Source organism: Pongo pygmaeus, chromosome 12 (genome assembly GCF_028885625.2).
Source record: "Pongo pygmaeus isolate AG05252 chromosome 12, NHGRI_mPonPyg2-v2.0_pri, whole genome shotgun sequence".
Classification (NCBI taxonomy): domain Eukaryota; kingdom Metazoa; phylum Chordata; class Mammalia; order Primates; family Hominidae; genus Pongo; species Pongo pygmaeus.
The window spans coordinates 59,581,369-59,606,904 of record NC_072385.2 but is presented as its reverse complement, the minus strand read 5'-3'; the positions used below and the strand labels follow the sequence as shown (position 1 = coordinate 59,606,904).

The 25,536-nt window shown below is 43.4% G+C and overlaps 2 protein-coding genes and 1 pseudogene across 8 annotated transcripts in view; all 3 read left to right on the top strand.

The window, feature by feature from the left end:
• The window catches only part of STAMBP (STAM binding protein), a 45,935-nt gene extending 44,151 nt beyond the window's left edge, over window positions 1-1,784 (top strand). For 3 of the 7 annotated variants that reach the window (XR_008497367.2, XR_008497372.1, XM_054473467.2), the window contains one exon: window positions 1,480-1,784. The gene's annotated coding sequence lies outside the window, so the exon portion shown is untranslated. Of the gene's footprint in view, window positions 1-666; window positions 780-1,479 lie in introns of all 7 variants that reach the window. The other 4 variants (XR_008497368.2, XR_008497371.1, XR_008497373.2 and 1 more) reach the window with 2 other exon arrangements.
• On the top strand, window positions 723-25,047 carry LOC129030007 (palmitoyltransferase ZDHHC6-like; annotated as a pseudogene).
• The window catches only part of ACTG2 (actin gamma 2, smooth muscle), a 27,030-nt gene continuing 22,541 nt past the window's right edge, over window positions 21,048-25,536 (top strand). The window contains exon 1 of the mRNA XM_054475694.2: window positions 21,048-21,149. The gene's annotated coding sequence lies outside the window, so the exon portion shown is untranslated. The remainder of the gene's footprint in view (window positions 21,150-25,536) is intronic.

The window sequence follows — 25,536 nt, the reverse complement described above, 5'->3', positions numbered from 1 at the left end:
TTAGTATGAACGGGGTTTCACCATGTTGGCCAAGCTGGTCTTGAACTCCTGACCTCAAGGGATTCACCTGCCTAGACCTCCCAAAGTGCTGGGATTACAGACGTGAGCCACCTCATCTGGCCAAGAAAAAGAACTTCTTAGTTCAACAGTTTCGACACAATATTTGGAATTGAGTTATTGGGTCATGGCTTTGGTCATGACTTCATCCTTGAACCAATCACTCTGGCCAGGAGGATGGAATATTAGCCAGGCCTGGATCATGTACCCATAACCCATCTATGCCACATGCACTGAGAGTGGGGCAGCATTCATTTCCAAAGAAGAATGGTGGTGGCATTAATAGCAGAAGGGGAAGTAGATACTGGGCAGGCAAAGGCAACAGATGTCCACCATGCATGCCTAGGAGAAAAAACTAGAGCCTACCATCTCTACTGTGGGCAGTATGACCCAAAGTGAGTGAGCTAATATAAATGGGAACACCAAGTGCTGTTAGCTTTAGATAACAGCAGCTGGATGATGGGGTAGTGACCTTCTCACTCCCAAAAAGGTGGGTCGCACATCCAGGCTGTGGGTCATTCATTTAATTTGCGTATATTGAGTACCTGCTGTGTGCAGAGCACTGTTCAAAGTACACAAGAAGTAGATGTTATGCTCTCTGTCCTCAAGGAGCAGATAATGAAGTAAGATAAAGGAGCCCTACTGTCGCAGTGCAAGAGCAACTCATGATCAATGAGTGTATGCAGAATCATGAGCACCAACTCTATTCCGAAGCGTTGAGGGTGAGGGAGAAATGAATGTTCTCATTTTAATTTCTGTATTTTCCACTTTTATTCAACAAATATTTACTGTATGCCTACTAAATGCCAAGTCCCACAGGACTCTAGAAACCTTGTAGAAAGGACTTCAGACAGATTCATAGGATGTGTAAAATATTAGAAAGAGAAAATAAATCGAAAGTGGGGGAAGGATCTAGAAATCAAGTATGCAACAAAGTGAATTCAGCAATAAAGCAAAACACGTAAACCATGATTACTTACATTCCCACCATGGATGGGCCGTAGGATGTATGATGTAATAAATAATTTGCTTAACAAACCCAACATCAGGTAGAGGGGTTCTGTTTTCCCATAGAAATGATGGAATCTCACTAAAGCGCAAGATATGGTAAATGTAATTCTACTGGAATTGTGGTGGGTGTGGGGAAGACAACATAGTCCAGCTGAGACACCGGGTTGTCTGCTAACTGGACCTAGCCTAGGGATGGATTTCGTCATATCTGGGAGCTCAGGTGGACTGCATGCATTTTAAACAACTCTGGGTTGTTCTCTGCACTGACATTTTAATAAATATTTAGTGACAGTGAGCTCAGAACCGTAATCTTTGGCAAGTGCCTGGGGTGCAGCTGCCATTCTTTATTGATGGCTGAGTAAGATATGAGGCTCTCAATTTTTAATTCATTTTTGTTTTGTTTTGACACAGCTCACCAAGATGGAGGAACAGAGCCCGTGGCCCACTTACTACATGGATTCCCACTTTACAGTGGAGAAGGAGCTTGCAGTAACCACAAAAGTTTCTGTATAAGCAAATTTAGGGAATTGAATTTCAGACAGTGTGGTTGTCTCCTTACTTATAAACTTGGGAATACTTACCTAGGTAACAACTAACATCAGAGGTTTTTGATCTGTAGCCTTTCTTTCTGTCCATAATTAGCTAATAGCTTCTGCTGTGCAAATACAAAACATTCCCTGTCCAAGAAAATTAAACTATATCATCAGAGTAAGAAAGAATATTGCTTTTTCTTTTGTGTGAGTGTGGTTTTTGTTTTCTGGGTTTTTTTAGGGGGGAGGGTTGTTTGTTTTTGAGGGAGGACTTGCTCTGTCACCCAGGCTGGAGTGCAGTGGCCCTATTATAGCTCACTGTAGCCTCAACCTCCTGGGCTCAAGTGATCCTCCCACCTCAGCCTCCCGAGTAGCTGGGACTAGAGATGTGCACCACCATGCCTGGCTAATCTTTTAAGATTTTTGTAGAGACAGGGTCTTGCTATGTTACCCAAGCTGGTCTCAAACTCCTGGCCTCAAGCAATCCTCCCGACTTGGCCTCCCCAAAGTGCTTGGATTATAGGCATGAACCATTATGCCCAGCCTCCTTTTTTTTTTTTTTTTTTTTCCTAATAGCAAGGGAGGCTATGCAACCAGCTCATCCAAAGATGGCATCAGATTTTTTTTTTTTTTTTTAATGAGTGGAAAAGTACATGGTGTTAGAGCCCAGCCTGGATCAGCCCTCAGGAAAGTTGTTCCCACAGCTCTGACCCATGAAGCAGAAGAGCAGTGCCTGATCAATTCAGCCAGGGCCCATAGCTGAGGATAGGTCAATAAAAGTTGCAAATGATTTGATATTATTCTTGCTACCATAAAGCAAAAATTATGGCAGTAGCAGCCTATCATGGAATTATTATTTAAAGCTCATCTGTTCCTTATGTCAAAGGCTGATCTGAGAATCCCAATTTATACAATTTGTTAAAAAGCTAGCATGGAATTTGGGTAGAATGGCCAATAAACAAATAGACTTTTCATTTGAGTTAGAGGAGATACAGGATGTCCTTATTGAAGGCAAGTTAAACTGGACTCTGTGTCTAGCCAAACAAAGCCACGTCCATAAAGTAAGAAAATAAAAGTGAACACAATAAATAAATAAAGCAATCAATAAAACTGAGGATTGGAGCTCACGACTGAGAAGCATTGGCAACTCCAGAGGCAGAAAGTTCTATGTGTGTGCTTTAGATTGGGGTAAAGTTTTAAAATTGCGTGGGCAGTGAAGGACCATAACTGAGTTCTAGTCAGCGACTTGCCTCATATTTATAAAACTTGGGGCAGTTGACCCCGTTTTATAAGAGCTGGAGGAAGTGAACTTCCTAGGTGTTACTCAGCATTGGGCCCCACACAAACCCACTTTCCAGAATAACTCAGAAAACTTACAGAGTCCGCCCTTGTTGCCAGAGGTCTATCAGCCAGATTCAATTCTTACCACAATGTATTGAAGTAAAGTATTTTTAGGACAGTGAAAGGCCAGGCCCAGTGGCTCATGTCTGTAATCCCAACAATTTGGGAGGCTGAGGCGGGTGGATCACGAGGTCAGGAGATCGAGACAAGCCTGGCCAACATGGTGAAACCCCGTCTCTACTAAAAATACAAAAATTAACCAGGCGTGGTGGCGCGTGCCTGTAATCCTAGCTGCTCGGGAGGCTGAGGCAGGAGAATCGCTTGAACCCGGGAGGCGGAAGTTGCAGTGAGCCAAGATTGTACCACTGCACTCCAGTCTGGCGACAGAGGGAGACTCCATCGCAAAAAAAAGTAAATGAAGACCGTGAGAAATGTAGGATAAACTGTAACTTTGATGAAGTCCTGAGTGGCCTCTTCCTATCTTGGTTCTTCACAGCTTCTTCATTTGACTTGTTAAAGGTCATTTTTGGTTACCCAAAAATCCTTCTTAAACCAAATGTATGGAAAGGAGGACCCACATTTGCAGTAACATTTTGAAACTAAAACTGATTCTTAGTTATTTGCGTTATGTTGTTACGTGAGAATTTCACCTTCAGAACACTGCAAGTGATGATTTTAATAGTTCTCAGCTAACACCAAGTTGCAAGTAGAGCTTTCTCCCTCAGTACTAGGGGAGGCATAATGCCAAGCTTACGAGGGCAGGTGCAGGGGCGAGACTGACCAGGGATATTCCTGGCTTCCTCACTTACTGGTTGCGTGACTTCAAAAAGTAAACTGACCTCCCTGGTCTCACAGTCTTCAACGTTTTAAAATGTAAATAATACCAGGATTAGGCCAGGCGTGGTGGCTCACGCCTGTAATCCCAGCACTTTGGGAGGCGGAGGCGGGCAGATCACTTGAGGTCGGGCGTTCCGGACCAGCCTGACCAATATGGTGAAACCCTGTCTCTACTGAAAACATACATAAATTAGCTGGGTGTGGCGGCTGGCATCTGTAATCCCAGCTACCTGGGAGGATGAGACAGGAGAATCGCTTGAGCCTGGTAGGCAGAGGTTGCAGTGAGTCGAGTTTGCACCACTGCACTCCATCCTGGGTGACAGAGTGAGGCTGTCTCAAAAAAAAAAAAAAAAAGATTAAATAAGATAATGCATACACATGGCTCAGTACAATTTGCAGCACACAGACATGACTCAATACCTGGCAACTATGGATAATATAACAATAATAGTAATAAGGCCTAAGTCCAGTAGTTGCCACTGCGCCCAGCCCCTACTTTCATTTAAAAGACACCCTTGGCCAGGCATGGTGGCTCACACCTGTAATCCTAGCACTTTAGGAGGTTGTGGCAGGAGGATCACTTGAGTCCAGGACTTTGAGACCAGCCTGGGCAACGTGGTGAGACCCAGTCTCTACAAAAAATACAAAAAGCAGCCAGGCATGGTGGTTTGCACCTATAGTGCCAACTACTCAGGAGGCTGAGGTGGGAGGATCGCTTGAGCCAAGGAGGTCAAGGCTTCAGTGAGCCGTGTTTGGGCCACTGTCCTCCAACCTGGGTGACAGAGCAAGACTCTGTCTCCAAAATAAAAAAATAAAAGCTACCCTTCTGGGTAGGCAGGCCTGAGTGTTGGGTAGAGCTTGACTTTTAAAAGAACCATCCCGTGGAGAGGCTTCCGGCCCCTTTTTCCCCATCACCACCATCCCCAGCTTCTCCTGTCTCCCAAGATGAGGATAGGGAGGCTGGGAAACACACACCCAAGTGCTTGCCAGGAAGTGTGGGAGTGGGAGTGAGAGACTGCCTGATAATAAGAGAAGTGGGGTTACCGGAGCCCGGATCTTGGGGTACCTCCCAAGCCACTCAAGGCTCAGAACACATGGAAAGCAGAGAGTGGTGTTCAGACAAACTGAACATTCAGAGATACTGAATATTTGGTTCCAGACCACCACAGTAAAGCAAATTGCACACATTTTTTTTTTGTTTCCTAGTGCATATAAAAGTTATGTTTACACTACACTGTACTCTATTAACTGTGCAATAGCACTGTATCTAAAAAGATGTACATACCTTAATTTTAAAATACTTTATTGCTGAGTCTCAGTAAGCACGCTGGCAGGAGACACATGGGTCCTGCATTCCAGCCTCTGAAGACCAAGATTTGCTTTCTGCTTACTCTGAACTGAGGTGCTCATGATGGAGTCAGCCAAAGAGGAGAAAATCTGTTCTGGTGTGCCCTGGCTGTCTCTACTGCCCAAGTATGCCATGGCTGAGGAGTGGGCACCAGGGAGCAGACTGAGGTTAGGTTTCAAACCAAGAAACTTGATTCTCCTAGTTAAGATAAAGAGCTTTGAGTGCTTGATGGTGAAAATGGCACAATCCATGTTAACGTGTCACAACTTGAAGGCATGACAATTAAAGAACACACTGGGACTTGTGGCACATGGAAATGTGTGCACAGAAAAGAGAAATCTGTAATTCTTTAAAAGTAGGAAGACATTCTTCCTTGCCAAAATGCATACATTCGGCTCAGTTATAAAGTTTGAAAATCTCCAAGAATTAAAGAGAGGGTCCCATCACAGCCCTTGGTGTTACAGCAGTATGTTCTGCAGTGGCCATGATTGACTCTGTATTGTGATATCAGCCCTTACATACAACTGGAGGAAGTATGAATTTCATCACACATTCACAACTATTATGGTTACCAAAATCATGCTTCGTTCACACTGTTCCTTCTTTTAGCACCTCTGGCTTGTATCCATGCTGCTTTCATTTTTATTTTCACTATGTACACACAGCTTTGTAATCGGCTCTTCTTTGGAGGGAACACAGTAAACACTGATACAAGTGCAGCCTGGAGAGATCCTCTTTCAGTTGTTCCACCTGGATTCACCGCATTTGCTGCCTTCTTGTTTACCTTGGGATTGATTTTAGGAACAACCGTAGCTATTGGGAAGTTTTTTGTTTGTTTGTTTTTACTTTACAAGTTCTGGGATACATGTGCAGATCGTGCAGGTTTGTTACATAGGTATATAAGTGCCATAGTGTTTTGCTGCACCTATCAACTTGTCGTCTAGGTTTAAGCCCCACATGCATTAGGTATTTGTCCTAGTGCTCCCCCTCCCCTTGTCCCCCACCCCCCAATAGGCCTTGGTGTATGATGTTCCCCTCCCTGTGTCAATGTGTTCTCGTTGTTCAACTCCCACTTATGAGTGAGAACGTGCAGTGTTTAGTTTTCTGTTCCTGTGTTAGTTTGCTGAGGATGATGGTTTCCAGCTTCATCCATGTCCCTGCAAAGGACGTGAACTCATCCTTTTTTATGGCTGCATAATACTCCATAGTGGATATGTGCCACATCTTCTTGATCCAGTCTATCATGGATAGGCATTTGGGTTGGTTCCGTATCTTTGCTATTGTGAATATTGCTGCAAGAAACATACGTGTGCATGTGTCTTTATAGTGGAATGATTTATAATCCTTTGGGTATATAGCCAGTAATGGGATTGCTGGGTCAAATGGTATTTCTGGTTCTAGATCCTTGAGGAATCACCACACTGACTTCCAAAATGGTTGAACTAATTTACATTCCCACCAACAGTGTAAAAGCGTTCCTATTTCTCCACATCCTCACCAGCATCTGTTGTTTCCTCACTTTTTAATGATCACCATCCTAACTGGCGTGAGATGTTATCTCATTGTGGTTTTGATTTGCATTTCTCTAATGACCAGGAAGTTGTTTTTTATCCAGATGAAAATCATCCTCAGAAACAAAACTTTTAGTCAGTCATGGATTGAAGAGAAAGCTAAAGATTGAATTCAATATTATCAACTAGAGGTCTTTGTTTTTCTTTATGATATGGGAAGTAAATGGAGGAATTTAAACAGGTATTTTTGTGGTCAGGGGTCCCTGAAAGAGATGGCCTGGAGTGGCTAGTGAGAGAAAGCTATCACCAATGCAGCTTAACACTAGAACAGTTGAAATAAAAAGCAGATAAGAGGCCGGGCACGGTGGCTCACGCCTGTAATCCCAGCAATTTGGGAGGCCAAGACGGGTGGATCATTTGAGTCCGGAGTTTGAAACCAGCCTGGCCAACATAGTGAAACCTCGTCTCTACTAAAAATACAAAAATTATGTCGGCATGGTGGCAGGCACCTGTAATCCCAGCTACTCAAGAGGCTGAAGCAGGAGAATCACTTGAACCCAGGAGGTGGAGGTTGCAGTGAGCCGAGATTGTGCCACTGCACTCCAGCCTAGGCGACAGAGTGAGACTCCATTTCAACAACAACAATAACAACAACAAAAGGAAGGAAGGAAGGAAGAGAGAAAGAAAAGAAAGAAAGAGAAGAAAGAAAGAGAAGAAAATTTGGGGGAATAGAAAACTGTTCACTCAACACTCCATTACACAGATAAGATTTCATCCTGTTGTTCGAATTCTCTATACTGTTCCTGATTTTTTTGGCTCCTTCTTCTGTCCATTACTGAGAAAGTAGTGCTAAAGTCTCCTGATATGATTGCAAATTTATCTATTTCTCTTTTGTGTTTAGTCAGTTTTTGAGCTCTATTTATTTACATACACACACATATACATATATACACACACACACATTTGGCATGTATATATAAGTTATGTTATTAGATGCATATAAATATGGAATTGTTATATCCTCTGATGAACTGACCCTTTTATGTTATGAAATGTCTCTTTCTATCTTTAGGACTGCTTCTTGACTTAAAATCTACTTTGAGATTGATACAACTTTCTTTTGATTAGTGCTTCTTACTTTCAATATTACTATATGCTTGCATTTAAGGAGTATCTCTTATAAGCAGCATATTGTCAGTTTATCATTAAATAACCAGCCCAACAATCTTTTTGCTTTGTTTTTAACTTTTATTTTAAGTTCAAGGGTACATGTGCAGGTTCATTATATATGTAAACTTGTATCACGAGAGTTTGTTGTACAGATTATTTCGTCACCCAGGTATTAAGCCTAGTACCCAGCAGTTATTTTTCCTGATCCTCCCTCCTCCCACCCTCACCCTCAGGTATGCCCCAGTGCCTGTTGTTCCCCTCATTGTGTCCATCTCTTTTAGTTTTAGCTCCCACTTATAAGTGAGGGCATGTATTATTTGATTTTCTGTTCCTGTGTTAGTTTGCTAAGGATAATGGCCTCCAGCTCCATCCATGTTTCTGCAAAAGACATGATCTCATTCTTTGTTATGGCTGCATAGTTTTTAACGGTGTATATGTATGTACCACATTTTCTCTATCCAGTCTATCATAGATGGGCATGTAGGTTGATTCTATGCCTTTGCTATTGTGAATAGTGCTGCAATGAACATATGCATACATGTGTCTTTATGACAGAGCAATTTATATTCCTTTGGGTACATACCCAGTAATAGGATTGCTGGGTGGAATGGTATTTCTGTTTTTAGGTCTTTGAGGAATTACCACACTGTTTTCCATAATGGGTGAACTAATTTACATTCCTACCAACAGTGTATGAGCATTCCTTTATCTCTACAACCTCGCCAGCACCTGTTATTTTTTTACTTTTTAATAATAGCCATTCTGACTGGTGTGAGATGGTATCTCATTGTGGTTTTGATTTGCATTTTTCTGATGATCAGTGTTGTCGAGTTTATTTTCATATGCTTGTTGGCTGCATGTATGTCTTCTTTTGAAAAGTGTCTGTTCATGTCCTTTGCCCACTTTTTAATGGGGTTGTTTGTTTTTTCTTGTACATTTGTTTAAGTTCCTTATAAATGCTGGCTATTAGACCTTTGTCAGATGCGTACTTTGCAAAAATTTTCCCCTATTCTGTACATTGTTTGTTCACTGTTGATAGTTTCTTTTGCTGTGCAGAAGCTCTTTAGTTTGTAATCCCAGCACTTTGGGAGGCCGAGGCAGGTGGATCACTTGAGGTCAGGAGCTCGAGACCAGACTGACCAACATGATGAAACTCCGTCTCTACTAAAAATACAAAAATTAGCTGTGTATGGTGGTGGGCGCCTGTAATATCAGCTACTCGGGAGGCTAAGGAAGGAGAATCACTTGAACGCCAGAGGCAGAGGTTGCAGTGAGCTGAGATCGCGCCATTGCATTCCAGCCTGGGCAATAAGAGTGCAACTCTGTCTCAAAAAAGAAAAAAAACAAAAGAAAAACAACCTCTTTAGTTTAGTTAGATCCCATTTGTCAATTTTTGTTTTTGTTGCAACTGTCTTTGGCATCTTCATCATGAAATCTTTGCCTTTTTCCCTGTCCAGAAAGGTATTGCCTAGGTTGTCTTCCAGGGTTTTGTAGTTTTGGATTTTACATTTAAGTCTTTAATCATTCTTGAGTTGATTTTTGTATATGGTGTAAGGAAAGGGGCCAGTTTCAATCTTCTGTATCTGGCTAGCACCAGATACAGAAGTTATGGCTAGCACCAGATACAGAAGTTATGGCTAGGTCATAGTACCCAGGTATTCAGTAAAACATTATCCCAGCACCATTTATTGAATAGGGAGTCCTTTTTCCATTTCCGCATTACTTGTTTTTGTCACTTTTGTTGAAATCAGATGATTGTAGGTGTGTGGACTTATTTCTGGGCTCTCTATTCTGTTCCATTGGTCTATGTGTCTGTTTTTGTGTATATATATATATTTGTTTGTGTATATATACATATATATAGAGAGAGAGAGAGAGGATTCTAAGGAATTTGTTCATATGGTTGTGGAGGCTTGGCAGATCTAAAATCTGCAGAGTAGGCTGGGAAAGAATTGGGGTCTGCAGTTTGAGTTTAAAGGCAATCTGCTGGCGGAATTCTTTTTGCTTCCAGAAAAGTCAGTCTTTTTCTATTACGGCTTTCAAATGATTGGATGAGGCCCACTCACATCGTGAAGGGTAACCTGCTTTACTCAAAGTCTACTGATTTAAATATAGATCTCATCTGAAAAATAACTTCACAGAAACATCTAGATTAATGTTTCACTAAATACCTGGATACTGTGGCCTAGTCAAATTGACGCATAGAATTAACTATCACAGATCCCAACAGAAAGCCTGGAGTGTTTAACAGTGCTCTTCCTCCACAGTGGGCTCTAAACTCCAGTATTTTTCCCCCAACCCCATCAGTCTGCTAAAACTCTAATTAGCTTCTCAGTCTCTTAGTTACTGCTTCTTGCTTAACTTGATCTATGGCCTTGTACTGCTTAACATGGAAAGATGTCTCAAGAGGAAAGTGACATAGAATATCAGATTCATCCAAATGAGTTTTCTTTCTCTCTAGAAACCTCACCTCTAGAAACGTGAACTGAATGCTTCTCTGACGCCTTCAAACAGGTGATTTTAAAATATTTTATCTTAGAGGATCATTGAGAGGCTGAAACAAATTATTAAATCCAACTCTTTTCATTAATAATTGTTAATAAACTTATAATGGATTCATACTTTCTTAATACAAAAAATAATGTGAGCTGGGTGTGGTGACTCATGCCTGTAATCCTAGCACTTTGGGAGCCTGAGGCAGAAGGATTGCTTGAGCGCAGGAGTTTGAGACCAGCCTGGGCAACATAGGGAGACCCCATCGCTCCAAAAACATTTTTTTTTTAATTAGTCGGGCATGGTGGTGTGCACATGTAGTCCCTGCTGCTTGGGAGGCTGAGGTGGGAGGATCCCTGGAGCCTGGGAGGTAAAGGTTGCAGTGAGCCATGATTGTGCCACTGCACTTCAGCCTGGGTGACAGAGCCAGACCCTGTCTGAAAAATAAATAAATGAATAAATATAGTTTTTCTTGGAGAATAAATAATAATAACTAAGAAATGTTTGAAAGAGAGTGAAGATGCAATATTGCTGATATTAAAAGCGATATTTAAAATGATGAGATAATGTTGCTGCAATAAACAGAAATAAAGGAAAAGGGCATAGAAAAAGGGAATATTTCAAATCATGGAGATAGTGTTGACTACTTAATACATAAATGGTATTGACTAGTTAATAAACGATGTTGGGAAGTAGCCCTTGGGGAACAGAGGAGACAGAGGAATTTGATCCTTATCTTACAGTTTAGACTAAATTTTAGCTGGGTTAAATATTTCAGTATAACAATAGAAATAATGAAAGTGACAGAATAAAAGGCAGTGAAATGTTTACACAAGTATGAGTTGGGGAATGCTTTCCTAAACAGGGCACAAAGATAGATACCATGAAGGAAAAACAGATTTTATTTTATTTTTTGAGGCGGAGTTTCACTCTTGTTGTCCAAGCTGGAGTGCAATGGTGCGATCTCGGCTCACTGCAACCTCCGCCTTCCTGGTTCAAGCGATTCTCCTGCCTCAGCCTCCTGAGTAGCTAGGATTACAGGCGCCCACCACTACACCCCCCCAGCTAGTTTTTGTATTTTTAGTAGAGACGAGGTTTCACCATGTTGGTCAGGCTGGTCTCGAACTTCTGACCTTAGGCGATCCACCCGCCTTGGCCTCCCAAAGTGCTGGGATTACAGGCATAAGCCACCGCGCCTGGCCTCAGATTTTATTACATCAAGTTAAAACATTATCAGAGGATTAACTTGGGAGGATTATTGACTGAGAGAGCTTACCTGGAAACCTGATAGAGACAGTGGTTAAAATAGTGGGGGGGCTGAAGTGGGGAGGGATGAAGGGGGGAAGGAATTGGGATGTAAGTCAAAGGATACAAAGTAGAAGATAGGTATGTAGGATGAACAAGTCTAGAGATCTAATGTACACCCTGAGGACTACAGGTCATAATACTGTATTGTATAAGGGATTCTTGTTAAGTAAGTAGATTTTAGCTGCTCTTGTCACAATGTAACTATGTGAAATGAGAGATACATTAATTTGCTTCACTATTGTAACCACTTTCCTGTCTATATGTACCCCATAACATCATGTTTACACCTCAAATACGCACATTTCTAAAGAAGACACTGAGCACTTAAAATTGGTGGTTTACTTTACTGTCTGTATGTTATCCCTCAAATAAAAAAAAATTAGTGGAACTTCTGTTTGGCAAAAGCTACCATGAATGTATTTTTCTTTCTTTCTTTTTTTTTTTGTAGCAAGATTTATTGTGAAGAGCGAAAGAACAAAGCTTCCACATCGTGGAAGGGGACCCAAGCAGGTTGCCTACCGTGAATGTAATTTTAAAAGAAATGACAAACTAGGAGTATTTGCAACAGTCATGACATAGAAAAGATTAATTATCTTTTATTTAACAGCTATTGTAAATCAATAAAAAAGGATCAAGCAATTTAATAACAATGCAAAAACACAAATAGGCAATTTTGAAAAGATATATAAAGGAACAGTAAAAAAGAAAAGATTTGCAGCTCACTAATAACCAAACTCAAAACCCAGTGCAACACTATTTTTTACCTATTAGACAGCAAAAATTAACAAGTTTTATGCTGTCTAGCTGGGTTGCAGAAAATGAAAATAAGCACTCTTGTGCCTGAGTGGGAGAATAAATTGCAATCATTTTCTGGAGGTCTGGCTTAGCAAAAATGGTTTATAATTAAAATATGCATTCTATTTGACAAAGGAACTTCTCTTTTTAAATTGCTCTAAAGAGATAATACCACAGGTACACAAGTATAAGTAAAAGCATATTCACCACAGAATTCTTTGTAATAGTGACCAATCAGAAACCACTTACATGGCCAGTCAGTAAAGCTCAATAAATACCTTGAAATATACACAGCCAGTAAAATAGATGATGATGAAAATTATACTATGGACACAGAAAGAAGAAATTCCAAAACATTTTGTTATGTTGTAAAAGTGGGATTTGTTTATTGCATTATTTAATGAATATTTATTGAGTGCCTACATGTGTCAGACCCTCTTCTAGGTGCTGGGGATACAGCAGTGAGCAAAAAATAAAAGGAATTGCTGCCTTCCTGGAGCTGACATTCTAGTGACAAATGAAAGATAATAAAAAGCAAAATAAATCATGTAGTATATAAAATAGCATGTGCAGGATGCTACCAGTTTTCTTTTTCCTTTTATTTATTTATTTTTTTTTTAGAGACAGAGTCTCACTCTGTGGCCCAGGCTGGAGTGCAGTGGCACAATCATAGCTCACTGCAGCCTTGAACTCCTGGGCTCAAAGGCTCCTCCTACCTCAGCCTCCCAAGTAACTGGGACTACAGATCCACACCACTACACCCAACTAATTTTTAAATTTTTTTTTAGAGACAGGGTCTCACTATTTTGCCCAGGCTGGTCTTGAACTCCTGGCCTCAAGCATTCCTCCCACCTCAGTCTCCCAAAGTGCTGGGATTACAGGCATGAGCCACGACACCTGGCCCTGATACCATTTTTCTAAATGTGTTTATATCTTGAAAATGTCTGGAAAGATTTAAGTTCATAGTGGTTATCAGGATGGTGGGAATTTTTTCTACTTTGTCTTATTCCTGAAGTTTTTTGAATGAGTATTCTTTTTAAATAGTATGAAAATAATTTTTACTTTGACAAAAATAAAATGACAAATGTTTATTTTTAAAAGTTTCTGAATAAATATTTGCTATTTTCTTCCCTTGAAGAAATTAAAAATCAATGATTGTCAAGTGGGAAAAAATGTTGTTATGTTGAAATGCTCAAATGCAAATCAAAACCATGAGGATGTGGGGCAACAGGAACTCTCATTCATTGCCGGTGGGAATGCCAAATGTACAGCTACTTTGAAAGACAATTTGGAAGTTTCTTACAAAACTAAATACATTCTTACCAGAAGATCTTGCAATTGCACTCCTTGGTATTTACCCAAATGAGCTGAGAACTTATGCTAACACAGAAACTTGCAAGAGGATTTTTTTTTGAGACAGAGTCTGTCTTTGTCGCCCAGGCTGGAATGCAGTGGTGCGATCTGGGCTCATGGCAACCTCTGCCTCCCAGGTTCAAGCAATTCTTCTGCCTCAGCCTCCCGAGTAGCTAGGACTACAGGCATGTGCCACCGTGCCCAGCTAATTTTGTATTTTTAGTAGAGATGGGGTTTCGCCATGTTGGCCAGGGTGGTCTCGAACTCCTGACCTCAGGTGATCTGCCTGCCTCAGCCTCCCAAAGTGCTGGGATTACAGGTGTGAGCCACTGCGCCCAGCCCAAAAGGATGTTTAAAGCAGCTTTATGCATAACTGCCAAAACTTGGAGGCAACTAAGATGCCCGTCAGTAGGTGAGTGGATATGTAAACTGCAGTACATCCAAACAATGAAACATCACTCAGCACTAAAAAGAAATAAGATATCAAACCATAAAAAGACATGGAGAAAACTTAAATCCCTATTGCTAAGTAAAAGAAGTCAACCTTAAAAAGGCCACATACTGTACGATTTCAATTATATGGCATTCTGGAAAAGGCAAAACTATGGAGACAGTAAAAAGATCAACGGTTGCCAGGGGTTGTGGAGGGAAAAGAATGAATAGATGGTCAGTGAAATTACTCCGTATGACACTACAGTATAAGGGTGGATACATGGCATCATACATTTGTCAAAACCCATTGAATGTACAGCACCAAGAGCAAACCCTAATGCAAACTATGAACTTTGGGTGATATGATGTGTCAATGTAGGTTCATTGGTTGTAACAAATGAACCACATTGGTGTAGGACGTTGATAGTGGAGGAAGCTGAGAATGTGTGGGTGTTGGGCGTAATGGAAACTCTCTATACTTTCTGTTCACTGTTTCTGTGAACCTAAAACTACTCTAAAAAAATAGTCTAGGCTGGGCGTGGTGGCTCACGCCCGTAATCTCAGCATTTTGGGAGGCCAAGGCAGGTGGATCATGAGGTCAAGAGATCAAGATCATCCTGGCCAACATGGTGAAACCCCATCTCTACTAAAAATACAAATATTAGCTGGGTGTGGTGGTGCACACCTGTAGTCCCAGCTACTGAGGAGGCTGTGGCAGGAGAATCACTTGAACCCGGGAGGTGGAGGTTGCAGTGAGCTGAGATCATGCCATTGCACTCCAGCCTGGTGACAGAGCAAGACTCTATCTCAAAAAAAAAAAAAAAGAAAGTCTGTTTAATTAAAACACGCTTATATACAGTTTTTCAAAAGTAGCCACCCATTAGGATAGCTACTTAAAAAAATAAAATACAACCCTGAAAATAACAAAGTGTTGGCTAGGATGTGGAGAAATTGGAATCACTGTGCACCACTGTTGGTGGAAATGGAAAATGATGTGGTCCCTATGGAAAACCATTTGGCATTTCATCAAAAAAGTAAAAAGAAAATTACCAGATGGTCCAGCAATTCTGTATCTGGGTGTATACCCAAAAGAAGTAAAAGCAGGGTCTCAAAGAGCTATTTGTACATCCATGTTCATAGTGGCATTATTCACAATAGCCAAGAAGTGAAAGGACTTCAAGTGTCACTCAATAAATGAATGGATAAACAGAATGTGTTATATAGATACAATGAAATATTATTCAGCTTTAAAAAGGAAGGAGGCCACACATTGGGTCATGCCTGTAATCCCTGCACTTTGGGAGACACAGGCGGGAGGACTGCTTGAAGCCAGGAGTTCAAGACCAGCCTAGGCAACATATTGAGACCCGCCTCCCACCTCCTTTACAAAAATTAAAATTTTTAAAAAATTAGCTGGGTGTGGTGGAGCATGCATATAGTCCTAGTTGTTTGGGAGATTGAGGCAGGAGCATTGGTCGAGCCCAGGAGTTTGAGGCTGCAGTGAGCTATGATCACACCACTGCACACCAGCCTGGATGACAAAGTAAGACCCTGTCTCTGAAAAATAAAATTACATAAATACAAAGCAAGGAAATTTTGACTCATACTACAGCATGGATGAACCTTGAGGGCAAACACTGTATGACTCCACTCTTATAAGGTACTCAGAGTTGTCAGATTCAGAGACAGAAAGTAGAAGAGCTGTTGCCAGGGGCTGGGGGAGGGCAAAGTGAGGAGTTGTTTAATGGATACTGTTTCAGTTTTGCAAGATAAAAAAGTTCTGGAGACTGGTTGTATAACAATGTGAATATATTTAATAGTACAGAACCGCAGGGCACGGTGGCTCACACCTATAATCCCAGCACTTTGGGAGGCCAAGGCAGATGGATCACCTGAGGTCAGGAGTTTGAGACCAGCCTGGCCAACATGGTGAAACCCCGTCTCTACTAAAAATACAAAAGTTAGCTGGGCATGGTGGTGGGTTCCTGTAATCCCAGCTACTCAGGAGGCTAACGCAGGAGAATCGCTTGAACCTAGGAGGCGGAGGTTGCAGTGAGCCGAGACTGCGTCATTGCATTCCAGCCTGGGCTGCAGGAGTGACACACCGTCTCAAAAAAAAAAAAAAAACATATAGAACCATACATTTTTAAATGGTTAATATTGTAAATTTTATATTATATGTGTTTTCCACAATTACAATTTTTTAAAAGTTAAAATGTATAAAAAGAAGTGCTCAGCCTTCCTAAGGATGTTATAAAACAGACACCAAACAGGAAAGACATTTGATTAAACTTTAGTAAGGCAAATGCTACCAGACAAAATGGAAAGGCAAATGTTTAAACTGGGGGGAAAATATTTGCAACACTTGTGGTAGGCAAAAGGCTAATAATATCACTAATATAATATACAAAGATCTCTCATAACTCAAGAAGATAAAGGTGAACAATCCAATAGAAAAAAAAAAAAGTAAACAGGAACCAGCCATTTTCAGAGAAAGACAAGTTTAAAAAAAAAAAAAAAAGTTAGGTCAGGCACAGTGGCTCATGCCTGTAATTCTAGCACTTTGGGGTGCTGAGGTGGGCAGATCACCTGAGGTCAAGAGTTCCAGACCAGCCTGGCCAATAGGGTGTAACTCCATCTCTACTAAAAAACACAAAAATCAGCCGGGCATGGTGATGCACACCTGTAATCCCTGCTATTCGGGAGGCTGAGGCATGAGAATCGCTTGAACCCAGGAGGCAGAGAGGTTGCAGTGAGCCAAGATCACACCACTGCACTCCAGCCTGGGTGACAGAGAGAGACTCTGTCTCAAAAAAAAAAAAAAAAAAAAAAAGAAGAAAAGAAAAGTTAATATAAGACAAACATGTGTTCATTCTCATTAGTTACCACATAATTTTACACTTTCATGAGCCAGGTGCGGTGGCTCATGCCTATAATTCCAACACTGTGGGAGGCTGAGGCCGTTGGATCGTTTGAGGCCAGGAGTTCAAGACCAACCTGGGCAACATGGTGAAACTCCATCTGTACAAAAAATAAAAATAAAAATAAAATTAGGAGGGCAGGGTGGCACATGCCTGTATTCCCAGCTACTATGGAGGCTGAGGCAGGAGAATCACCCGAGCCCTGGATGTCAAGACATCCAGTAAGATGTCAAGTTACACTGCACTCCAGCCTGGGTAACAGAGCGAGACCCTGTCTCAATAATAATAATAAGAAGAAGAATTTTAAAACAAGAAGATGCTAAGTTTCTCCTTCCCGATTAGGAAACATTTAAAAGATGGGTAATTGCCAATAATCCACATGGTTCATCTGGACACAAGGAGAGACAGCCAGATGAGCAGAGAGGCTCATTTCGGCAATTGCCCACTCAAGGAAACAACTCAAGATGTGAACACCTAGTTCGTATATTTTCCTCTTTTTTTTTTAATCATTGCATACATTACTTTTGTAATTAAGGAAAAAACTAAACAGTTCCAAGGTGGCCAGTCATATGAAAACTGACATGTTTCTAAATGTAATAAACAAATGTAATGTACTGAAAAAAAAACCATATTAATGCTAACTGTCTGAAATAACATGAAGAGGGAGGTGGTCTCATACTCTCCCAGCAGGAGTATAACCTCGTACAAATTTTTGTAAGACAACTTGGCAGGTTCCATCAATATTTCCCATGTGCTTACTTAATCAAACAATTCCACTTAAACAAATTTACCGTATGAAAATACTCCCACATGTGCACAAAGGCACATATACAAAGTTTTATTAATGTTAGCAATGTTTGCATGAGTAAAAACACTGGAAATGACCCAAGAGCCCATCAATAGGATATTGGTCAACTAATTTATGGTATATCCCTACTGTGGAAAACGATGCTAGAGTTTAAAAAATTATATGAACTGATTTTGAAAGACATCCAAGAGTATTATTAAGAGAACATGACAAGTTTCAGAACAGTTGTAAAAACATATGCAATGACATAATCCCATTTTTGTAAAATGATATTAAAATGTTAGAAAAAATCTGGAAAAAATATTTTTAAAATAGGTATCCTATTGCCCTTAACAGTGGCCTTCTCTGACTTAGGTCTAAGTGGGATTATAGGGAACATTTGCTTTCTAAAATACACATTTTTGTATTTTTTGAAATTTTGGATTGAATTTTTGAAACCAGAAAAAAATGTTAAATATAAACAAATCGAGTACCTGGTGTAACCTCCCTCACCTTCTGATCTCTCCCTAAACATTTCCTTAGAGCTTCAGTTTATTCAGTTAGTCCCTGCTTTCTGGTCTCTGGGCTGTTTGGAGCCTAGATCACAACCAGTGCCTTTGTTATAGGCTTTTCATTGTTTGTCGACTGGCTGTGCCAACTAAGAGGGGAATATCGACAGGGCAAGGTGCCCCCATCTGCACCCTGACCACGGTGCTGAGTGATTAGAAGAAAGCTCACTCTGTGAAGCAACGCTTACTCTGAGAAGGAAAAGGATGACCCCTCTAAACCCATGATCAGGTCAAGGGAGATTGGCACCCTGTCCCTGCCCTGGCCTCATTCCCACACAAGAAGAGAGAATCACAGGGGGAGCTTATGACCCTGTCACTTAGCATTGAGCTACCTGCCTCGGCCAGTTGGGACTGCGAGCACTCTGTCCGTGCTGGGACAGCTCACACCTCATCCACTGCCACCTTCTATGCAGCACAGCTCCGGAAAGGGAGCCCTCTTCCCTCCAGAATCCCCCGTGAGGGTTTTTCTAGGAACTTGAAAAGCTCAGGAAGCTTCCCACAGGCCTGGAATTTAGACTTAGGCACTAAACACGCAGGCCAGTGATCAAATGATGAGTAAGTGAACCTCACAATGACAACAGTGTTCCTTCTTCACAGGGAACAACTGCAGGTTCTCAAGGAAAGCCTTTTTAAATCTTTCCTCTGGGCTCTCTCAGCAGAGGACACTCCTCATTCACACCTTGTCCTGCCTCAACTTTCAGTTAATGAGGAAGCCAGACCTGTACCAAGCCATTGCACTAGGTGACCCAAAACCACCTGAAACTCCCTGTGCGTTTAGCAGGGATGCAATGCATGCTTCTTCTATTGAAGCGGGGTTATCCTGGGCACCGGGTGGGGAAAGTTTAAGAAACACAGATGGCTAAGGCCTATTTACTGAGTTTCTGTTTCAATAGGGCTAGGTGACGCCTGAGAATCTGCATTGTGAGCACATTCCCATGTCATGCTGCCACTGCACTCTGGTGGTCCCCATGCTTTGGGAACCTCTGTGTTGAAGACGAAGCAGAGTCAGGAAGGTCAGTCAGGAAGCTGTGCCCCACTCTATGCCAGACAGGACTGGAGCCTGAGGCAGTGCAGGCCAGCAGGGATGAAGGGAGGACACAGAGCTGAGGGGCATTTCTGCTGGAGGGAGCACCAGGCTGTGCTGCCCAGGTGGTTGTGGGAGCATGAGGGAGACACAGGGTTCTAGACTGACTGACTTCTAGCTTGAAGGGCTGAGGGGATGGACTTGGAAGTTGGCGACCCAGGAGGCACAGCAGCTTTGAGGGTAGGGAAGAAGGGTTCAGTTTTAGACAGGATGAGTTTGAAGAGCTGGAGAGTCATCTGGATTGGGATGTCCAATAGGCAATTGATCATTTTAGTCTGGATGAGGGTGAGGGAGGGGGACCATGAGAATGTGGAGTTGAAAGTGATACTGCAGAGCTGGTAGCTGATAATGTGGGAAATGAACCAGCTACCTAGGGATAGTACGTGAATTACACAAAGAAGAGCAATAATCAGCCAGCCATGGTGGCTCACACCTGTAATCCCAGCACTTTGGGAGACCAAGGTGGAGGGATTGCTTGAATCTAGGAGTTCAAGAGCGAGACTCTGTCTAATTTAAAAAAAAAAAAAAAACAAGTCCAGGTGCAGTGGCTCACACCTGCAGGCCAAGGCAGGTGGATCACGAGGTCAGGAGCTCGAGACCAGCCTGGCCAACATGGTGAAACCCTGTCTCTACTAAAAATACAAAAATTAGCTGGGCATGGTGGCAGGTGCCTGTAATCTCAGCTACTCGGGAGGCTGAGGCAGGAGAATCGTTTGAACCTGGGAGGCGGAGGTTGCAGTGAGCCGAGATTGCACCAATGCACTCCAGCCTGGGAGATAGGGTGAGACTCTATCTCAAAAAAGAAAAAGAAAAAGAAGCTCAAGAATCACAGGACTGTGGAAAATCCTACAGGCCAGGAGTCTTGTTAGGTGTGCCTCAACCCTGAAGCAGGTCCCTCAGTCTGCAGATATTTAGAGATATTTAAAGGAAACCCAGGAAGGAGCCAAGACAGAATGAAGCCTAAGGTGTCCTGAGACCCTCAGAGAACTCAGCCCAAGGGTTAGGAGCTTGTGCCAAGGTGCAGCAGGTGAGTAGGGCACACAGGATTTCTTTCCTGGGTACAGATGCCATTTCTCTTCAGCTTTCATTGGTCCCAGGCTCGTGCCAGATAAGGCATAATTGCACCTGTTTTGGGGACACTGCCTGGGTGTCCCAGGCAGACCCAGGGGCTGCATGCAGCAGGGCCTGAGGAGGGAGGTGTGGATGGAGGAGGCCCACTGCCATTCTTGGTATGGTTCTCACTCCAGGAGCACAGCTGCATCTGGTCTCACTCTGGGCAGCTTATAAGGCCTGGTGTGAGTTTTGTTTATGCAACTGCAGCATAAAAGGAACAAATCTACCAGCACCAGGGCTGTTGCCACTGAGTCCTTTTGCATACATTTTTCAAATGATAATTCACTCTACCCACCCCCCTTCCCTACCCCCAGGGCGATTTATTGAAAAAACCACCTTATATGGTAATATTGCTAACACACCGTCAGCTGGCCTTTTTAGGGACTTTGTTTAAAGAAGATCCGCCTCTGGGGTTTTATATTGCTCTGGTATTCATGCCAAAGACACACCAGCCCTCAGTCACTGGGAGAAGAACCTCTCATACCCTCGGTGAGTACTGTACGGCTTTTGCCACCTCTTCCTTTCCGGGGCTGCCTGGCCTCCTGGGTGCGGGAGGTGCCTCCAGATTGGCCTGGCTTCTGTGACGCTGGCCCAGATCACACGCCAGGGCCCTTGGTGGGCAGCGGCCCCTGCAAGCATACTGCAGCCTGCTGGGAAAAGACATCTCTGGCCATGGGACATCCTGGGGCAGGGGCAGCTTGGAACCATGCTCCCTGCCTCAGACTGGGGACTGGTGGGATATAATGCCTGTAGTCTCTACTATCCCTGCTCCCCAGGGCCAGTGCAGATCCCACACCCTGATGTCCTTTGTCTTGGGTTACAATGTCTGGGAGGCTGTTTTAGGGGATCATACACTTTGCAGAAAAGCAGCTTTTCAGAATACTTGAGTCAAAGCCAACAGTGGTCCTGGTGTCTGTGAGCTGTTTAGTCCATGAAATGTCTGTGCTGGGAATGGGAGGGTATTTTCTTCAGGTCCCCTGTGGGTCTCTCTCTGTCCTCTGATCTGTGCTTGGCTGAGGAGAATGGAGGGTTTTTGCAGTCCTTGAAGGCTCTAGGATCATTGGGGGATGGAGAAAATTCCACTTGCCCTGTGGCATCATGAGGTTTCAGGGTAGCAGGAACTTGGGAGCCATCTAGTTCATTCTCCTCTGATGAGGACATTGAGGCCTAGAGACGTACAGCCACTCATCCAAAAGACTCACACCCAACTGTGACCCATTTGCAGGTGTCATTACTCCCCCCAACCCACCCAACACACACAGACACACATGCACAACGAATTAAGAGGAAGATGAGATGAAGGGGCCACTTCCACGTTTGGCATGAGAATTCACTAGCATCTCTTCACAGGTGAGGCAGGCTGGGTGTGGTGGTGCAGGCCTTGAAGGCACACTGCCAGGCTAACAAAGTTACTGAGCGACCTCAGCTTCCTCACCTGTAAAATGGGGGCAAGAATAATAATATCTACTTGGCAATGGTGTGAGGATTAAATGAGAGAACGCATATATACAGCACTCAGCTCAAGGCTGTCAGGGCCCGGCCCTGAGTTCTCAAACTTTAAGAATCACCTGCAGAGCCTGTTAAAACACAGATTGCCCTATGCCCCACCCCCAGATTCTGATTCCAGTAGGCCAAGATATGGCCTGATACTTGGAATTCCTAACAAGCTCCCAGGCGACGCTGAAGCTGCTGGTCTGGGACCACACTTTGTACAGGGAGGCTCTAAGTGCTCACTTTGATTACTTGAATGTGGGTTTGGACTCTGATACTAACCCTTGGGCTGAAAAGAGGAAGAGCTTCCTGTGACAGAGACGGATGGGTGCTGGAGAAACTGCAATGAACAGTAAGATCCTACATGCCAGGCCTGAGAAAAGGGGATGGGCCATGTGACATCATGACCTTGTGGCGAGATATCCTTCCTCTTTCCCCTTGTTCATTCTGCCAACATTTATTGAGCACTTATTATGGGCCAGGCACTGTCCCTGCTCCTTAGGGACAGTGGAGAGGCTTCTGCAGTTACTGTAAGAGACAGATAAACAGATGAGAACCACGGGGCAAATAAGTACATGAAAGGGGTAAAGGCCAGGAGGAGCCCATCACTCAGCCCAGGAGTTATCAGGGAAGACTTCCTGGAGGAAGAGGTGCCTGAGCTTGGTCCTAAAGTAAGGTAGTCCTGGTAAAGAGGAAGTGTGGTCTTTGGGACTCAAGTGGCTCAACTCCACTGAATTTAGATGGCAAGGCAGGAATCAGGTAAAACTAAATTCAGAGGGGTCAGCAGGGCTGGATTACAAGGGCTTTAGACTCTAAAGGATCAGGCTATGGGGAGCCATGGAAGGGTTTTAATCTGGAGGATATCTGTTGAAAGGGCTGCTTTGGCAGCTGAGAGGAGAGTGGACTGGAACAGGGCAAGAGCTCTATTGCAGCATGCGGTGGTCCTGAGCTGGTGGCATGGGTGCCGTGCAGGTAGAAGAAAGAAGGGCTGGTGATAGGTTGGGAGGGAAGAGGGCGGCACAAGGGCATTGGGCGTGGGCTCAGGGTGGGTGGCGTGAGTCTGTGAGGGCAGCTCCAGGCAGTGGCTGTTGATGAGGAGAGCAGTCCTGGAGGTGTGAAGTTGGGGTGCCGGGGGGGGCGTTGGTGGGGGAGATGCACAGCAGGCTCTGCAGGCCTAGAGCTCAAGAGAGGGGTCTGGACAGGAGCAGAGCCAGAGGAGTGAATGGAAGGCCGGGTAAGAGCCAGAAGATAAGGCACCCACAACAGATTGTGGAGGATCCAAAATATTACTCAGCAGAGTTGTTTGTAATTGAACTCATGTATATATATGAACCCAGTGAAGATATCCTGAAGTTAATTAGAGGTGCTGTTAGAATTTTCCACCATGGCAGTGTTTTTCATAGACAGTTTCTGTCTGCCAGGGTTTCTGATGGTTTGTATATACGTGTAGGCAAATAATAAAAGGCAGAGATGCAGCTGCTTACATGTCACTTGAAGCCCTCACCCAAAAACCTGTCACCGACTATTGCTTGAAATCTCATCATCGCAGAGGCCCTCCTTTTAGACATAACACTTTCTGTCAAAATGAAAATGTCTTTGAGAACTGACATAAATTCAACTTTCAATAGTCATTGATGTGTGAAAGGATCATTCAATTCCTTTCAATATGACAGGCTTCATCCTGGGAGCAAGTTTTGATGGAGAAGAGTAAGAGAGATTAATAAGAATTATTACTCTTTATAGCCCTTGACGACAGGGATTGACGAGGCCCGGGACAGTAAATATTTTAGGCTTTCAGAGCCTGAAGGTCTCTGTCACAAGTACTCAATTCTACCTTTGTAACAAAAGCAGCCATAGATAATATGTAAGTGAATGGATGTGGCTGTGTTTCAGTAAGACTTTATTTATTAGACTCTGAGATTTGAATGTCATATAATTTCCACAGGTCATGAAATATTTTTCTTCTTTTGCTTTTTTCTCAACCATTTGAAAATGTAGGGCCAGGTGCAGTGCTTGCACCTGTAATCCCAACACTTTGGGATGCCAAGGCAGTAGGACAACTTGAGGCCAGGAGTTTGAGACCAGCCTGGGCAAGATAGCAAGACACTGTTTCTACAAAAAAAAATTTTTTTTGAAATTAGCAGAATGTAGTGGCCATGCCAGCCACATGCCTGCCATCCTAGCTCCTAGGATGAGGAGAAAGGATCCTTGAGCTCAGGAGTTCAAGCCTGCAGTGAACTTGATGGTGCCACTGGACTCAATGCCTAGGTGACAGAGTGAGGCCCAGTATCTCAAAAAAAAAAAAAAAAAAAAGGAAAAACCATTCTGAGATATAGGCCATACAGAAACAGGCGGAATTTGCCTACCCTGATTTACAATGTCTACGGCACCTTCATTTCCATTCCGTCATCTTGTGAGATAGATACTATCATTTCCATGTTCTAGCGGAGGAAACTAAGGCCCAGGGAAGGACAAAGGGACTGGGCTGTGGGAAAGGGGAACCAGGAGGGAAAAGAGGATAAAGGAAGGAGGAGCGGTGGGAGGATTTCTAGAGCCAAACTTGTCTCCTTTGAGGTGCTGGGGAGGATGGATTTTAACAGCTCTGCCCTCACATTGGGTTTGAGGTGGCCAGGGAGACGGGTGAGTGAGCAAATGACTTGCATTCATTTTGTCTTTGGTTTCTGGCCACCTTCGGGGCAAGGGGAATAAAAGCTTCATTCCTGAGTCAGTGAGAGCTTCAATGAAGCCCAGATGTCGTTCGTGCTGAAAGATCCAGAACAACTCTCTGCTCTCCGCCAAGCACGAAGCGGTTGTGACCCCAGGAAACCACAGTGACTTTGGCTCTGGTTCAGCTGACATGCTCGAGTCTAGCCACAAATTACCAGAAAGCAGCTGAGGAAAGTTTAGAATTTCTCCTGGCAGAGACGGTCCAGGAGTCTGGCTCCAGGGTGAACCCCTTCTTCCCAGAGCAGCACAGGGCCCTTCGGAGGCTCGACTCCGCCAGCCCTCCTGCTGCCTTCCCCCTGCCTTCCCCGCCCTCGCTTTGCATTGAGTTTTGCCTTCAAAATAGCAGACTCCAAGCCACCTGAAGGGCTGCAGAACAGCGTTGTTGACAGCTTCAAGTCGCCTTGTGGCTTGTCTCAGCTGCTGCTGTGCTTTGGAAACAAAATTCCAGGCTCTCCCTCTTTCTGTGTGTGGGAAACACCGGAGAGAGTTTGGGGAGGGAGACAAAAGGGCTCATTGAAAACCCAGACAGGCTTGAACTGTAAGTCACACAGGAGAGAGGGACGCTGAGGGGACCCTAGAGGGAGACAGTCTCGGAGCACAGCTTTGCCTCTTTGGCTACTTCCTCACTTTGGAGGTTGCTTTCCCCTCAAGGTGGACC